Source organism: Lissotriton vulgaris, chromosome 10, assembly GCF_964263255.1.
Source record: "Lissotriton vulgaris chromosome 10, aLisVul1.2, whole genome shotgun sequence".
In the NCBI taxonomy this organism is placed as follows: domain Eukaryota; kingdom Metazoa; phylum Chordata; class Amphibia; order Caudata; family Salamandridae; genus Lissotriton; species Lissotriton vulgaris.
Window position 1 is genome coordinate 249,482,081 of NC_141698.1, and position 5,511 is coordinate 249,487,591.

Consider the following 5,511-nt stretch of genomic DNA (forward strand, 5'->3'; position numbering starts at 1 on the left):
CTCATCGACAACCCCGTCCTGATGAGGATCCCAACCAACCGGGATCGAAACGCCGTCGACTAGACAGCTCAAATCTTACGACGCAATTCACGTTTTGTGCTCCCATACTAATTATTGTGTTTCAAGTAATGGTTACTTGTCTCTGTTGGGGCCATTATCTGATGTTTATATCCTGATTTATGCGTCGCCTATGCTGTTGTTTTTAAACACTTGCACACTCACTTGTCACAGATTGTATATAGCACCTGCACCAAGTGTCACCGGGTTGTCACAAGATCTACTCTGTACAGTGCTGCCTTAACTGTATTGAACCTTGAAAGTTTTCTGTCCTACCTCTTATGAAAATAAGACTACCCTCTCTTCAAACCCTTTGACTCCTTGGTTTTCCTTTCTTGTAATGCATATTGCATACACCTTTGAAATTGTCTCTACATAATACCTGTTGGGAACTGTTCTTATTCTCATGACACACCCATCCCAACGTGGTTTATGGGTCATCTCCTGTTGTCTTTATACATATTAAGAGCAGCTGTTGCTGCGAGAGCGGTACCTCTGTGTACCTCAATCTATATACCACATTCAATTGGGTATTTATCTGTGTATTACCTTTTGGCCTACACACGATGTCCAAGGAGTCCCTCACCTATTCAGAGGATTATATCCAATCACGACTGACTGGTCCCTCATTATTGTCGGGCGCATTACAGTCAGCGTCAACATCCACTACCCCTAACACCTCCCGTGCCCTTCTGGACAAACTCGAGAAGCTGAAGAAAAAACAGATCAGAACCGACTTGCATGCCCGGATGCTAACGGATTATCTACGCTCAGGTGTTATTCCCTTGGGGCTCCAAATTCGTAACACCCCGGCGATCTTTACCCAAGACGTTAAATTCAGGACCAGCTTTAGCCACCTAGCAACTACGTGCTCTCCCCACTGGATGGTCCTGGGGATAGATACAGCCATAGAACACAGTCGTCTGGAACTGCAAGAAATTGAGGAACTTGAAAAACTTATCCAAGCCGATACAACCCTCACTGATGCCAAAAGCCTGCTGGATAAAATCAATAGTACCATCGCCACCTTTAATACCTTTGAAATCAACAAAAAGGCTAACAAAGTAGAGAAGGACATAAAAAACTACAAAGTTGAAAATACATATCCCTATCTGAACGAGGAATTTTATAACACCCAACAAAACCCCCCAAGAACACAGAACTGGGGAAGATATAGGAACAACCAACGAGTCACCTTCTCGGTCTCTTCCAACAGCTCTGCAGAGGACGCAGACGCAACAACCTCTGGACCACAGCCACTACTACCCCCTGGTTTTTTAGGACGAGGCCGCGGACGCGGACAACACCCACCTCCACCACAGAACCGCCAAACCAGGACCAGAACGTATCAACCTCCAGTCCCAGGCTTTCGCCAAACCCGCAACCGGTATTACCAGTGGGGACAACCACAGTAACCAATAATCAGGAGGCAACCACTACGGCGATGTCCATCCCCATCCTCAACTTATCAGACCACACCCTGACTTTGGAAGAAACTGGACTTCTCTCACGTGGTCTTTCATTTGTGCCAACAGTCAGAACCAACTTCTTGGAACTACAATCGAACCTTCTCAAATTTTTCAGAAGAATACGACTGAAATATTTCTTCTCGGACAAACCTAACACCGGGTTGAATCAAATCTCCCCATTTAGACTTCCATCTACCTTCAATCCGCCATCCAACCACATGACACCTGAAATTTTAACATTTGAGCGGCTTGTCCTCAAAGAAGTAATGGATCTTAAAACTACCCCGCGGTTTATTCCGTACAATCTACCCTTGGCAGAAAAAGAAGCCCTGAACACCCTACAAAACAACTCGGACATTGTCATCAAGCCCGCATACAAGGGTGGTGGTATTGTCGTTCTAAATAATACCCAGTATGACAAAGAAGTGGAGCGACAACTATCTAACCATGAACATTATCGGGCTCTCACCAAAGATCCCATGGCTGATATCAAACAGAAAATCCTCTGTATTACCACTACAGCCAGAGATAATAATATCATCACCAAGAAGGAATTCGAATTCTTGAACAACCCACACCCTCGGACCCCGGTCCTATACGTCCTCCCTAAGATCCACAAAGACGCCAATAACCCACCTGGACGCCCCATCGTATCAGGGTGTGGTTCAATCTTGGAACCCCTAGGGAAGTATCTGGATGCAGTCATTAAAGAATTTGTACCCATCACTGATACCTACATACGCGACACTATGGACCTAATCAATACCATAGAAGACCAAGCCTTTGAACTAAACGCCCAAACCATGGCCAGCCTGGACATCGAGTCCCTCTATACTAACATTCCCCATGATGAAGGACTCGAGGTGATCAAAAACCTACTATGTTCTAGACCCCAACCAGCAAAAATCCCTACTGATTTTATCATGGACCTCCTGAGAGTGGCACTACAAAACAACTACTTCATGTATAAAAATATATACTACCTCCAAATCAAGGGAGTATCTATGGGCGCGTGCTTTGCACCGAACTTTGCTATCCTGTATGTCCATAATTTGGAAAAATCACTAATTCTGAACTCCATCAACCCATATCGACCCCAAATCCATCTGTGGCGTCGATATATAGATGACATTTTATTGATTTGGAATGGAACTGCCGACTCTCTACAACCCTTCTTGACCTGGCTAAATTCCTCACAAGAACACCTCAGATTCACCAGTGAGACCAAAACAAATGACTTACCATTTCTGGATGTCATTATACACGCAGAAGAAGGAAAACTAGGAACATCGCTCTTCCGCAAACCAACTGAACGGAATACCCTACTGCATTACTCTAGCAACCATCCAAGGGGTTTACGAGATGGTCTTCCTTTCGGCCAATTCCTCCGAATCCGGCGCAATTGTAAATGGCGCAAGGACTACTTCAGAGAGGCAGACATCCTGGCCACAAAACTTATGAATAGGGGATATCCACGGCGCCTGATTAACCAAGCTAAGAAACACGCCTGGTATAACCATCGTGAGAATTTACTAGTTCCAAACCAAAACAAAAAACCCATGAACCGAATCCCCTTTGTCTCTGTTTTCAGCCCAGACAGCAACAGAGTAGCAAAAATAATCAAGAAAAATTGGGCAGTACTGAGGTTTGACGAACAATTCCATGATCCACCCCTCTTCTCATATCAGAGAGGCAACAACATTGCCAACCATCTTGTTCACGCCATTACATGGCCCACTGCTAACTCGGACAAACATACCATCAACGCGGCCTGGGGCATGCCACCAGTAATAGGACACTTCAAATGCCAATCATGTAGCGTTTGTGAATTAACCTACAACACCAAGGAATTTGTGTATAATGGACATACTCACCCACTTTCTCACCACTCAAACTGCAAGACTCAAAACGTCATCTATGCCATCCGTTGCCCATGTGAACTAATCTATATTGGCCAAACCACCCGAATGGTCAAACAACGGATAATACAGCACAAAAGCAGAATCAACTGCAAAGTTCTGACGGCCCCGCTGGTCGCACACTTCCTGGAAAAATCCCACACAGATACCGACCTGAGATGGCTAGTTATTGAAAAACCAACACTGCCTGTCAGGGGCGGTAACATGACAGCACTGCTCAATAGAGCAGAATGCAAATGGATTGCACGAGTGGACTCGGTAAACCAAGGGTTAAATACCCTTGATGAATGGACAAACACCATCTCCATCTAGACCCCCTGTCCACTGTATCAAATCTGTCTATATCTATCCCTTCTCTGAGTCTGTCCATAGTGATGTAAATACATGTGATCTAATTATTATTTAATGAATGCTTTGACATGTTGATGCACCATGTTTATTTTGAAAATATTTCATGTAAATACACCGAATGTACGTATTCATATATTGAAATATGTCTCAATGCATATCATGGGGCCACTCCATTATCTACAGAACAACCATGGACACCCCCGCCCAATTCCTGAGCTTAGCCACTCCCTCTCTCCTCCACCATATGCGCGTTCGGTCTGATTTACTGCTGACTCTTTCCCCTCGAATATCGCCCAGGCAACCCCCGTAAACATCCCGCAGCCTTGCCTCCGGGTGGGAAGGACCTCCTCCCACTGCTCCGGGACAACCAATGTCTGACCGGGGCACTCCCCCTCCACGCCCCTGGGAGCCACGTGACTCCGCCCCTGCCCGGCTCACTTCCTGATTCATATCTAGGTGTTCCACTACCGCGGTTAGCTAACGCATTCATTGCCCGCTTTCCGCTGTGACAGCAGACCCCCGGTAACGGCACTCAGCCCTGATTAAATCAGGTAAGATACATTCTGGAGCGCACGCCAAGCGCTCGGCTACACTTAGAATTGCAGCGGACCTCAGTTGCCGGTTTGCGCTAATGTTAAGCACTTGTCCTTTTCTCCTCCCTCTCCCGCCATTCTCCGGCCCAGGTTTCGCCAATACCACTCGCTGCTCAGATGGAAGAATCACTCAGGTAATTACTGTTACCAGGGTATCTAATCATGTCCAACATGTGCAGTTCTCCCTCTAAAACTTTGTTTACCTATTGCTCCCCAGTAGCCTTTGACGATCGAGTCTATATCCAGGATTGCAACCACATCATCCTGCCAGAGCCTAAGTGTGAGTTTCCATCTCCCATATGCGGCGACCTTGTACTGACCAATTTATCACCCAGACTGACTGGAAATTAACGGTATTTTACCCCGCAGTCTGCCAGACCCTAGCCACTCCCTATGCCACCACCCCCAGTCCCATTCCGGCCATCACCCACCCACTTCATTACACCTCTTAGTTCGCAACTCAGAACCGGATTAAGCACCTGTGCACTTCCTTACCCTGTCCGTTCTCCTATCCCATACCCCATGCTCAAACTACCTTTTTGCCCACAGCACTGTTCTCATCGACAACCCCGTCCTGATGAGGATCCCAACCAACCGGGATCGAAACGCCGTCGACTAGACAGCTCAAATCTTACGACGCAATTCACGTTTTGTGCTCCCATACTAATTATTGTGTTTCAAGTAATGGTTACTTGTCTCTGTTGGGGCCATTATCTGATGTTTATATCCTGATTTATGCGTCGCCTATGCTGTTGTTTTTAAACACTTGCACACTCACTTGTCACAGATTGTATATAGCACCTGCACCAAGTGTCACCGGGTTGTCACAAGATCTACTCTGTACAGTGCTGCCTTAACTGTATTGAACCTTGAAAGTTTTCTGTCCTACCTCTTATGAAAATAAGACTACCTTCTCTTCAAACCCTTTGACTCCTTGGTTTTCCTTTCTTGTAATGCATATTGCATACACCTTTGAAATTGTCTCTACATAATACCTGTTGGGAACTGTTATTGTATTGGGTCAGGATTTTGACCACTCCAGAATTGATTAATTATAGAAGTGGCCTGCTAGAAATCATGCAGATTGACAAGTACAAGAATATTGCGTGGCTAAAACACATC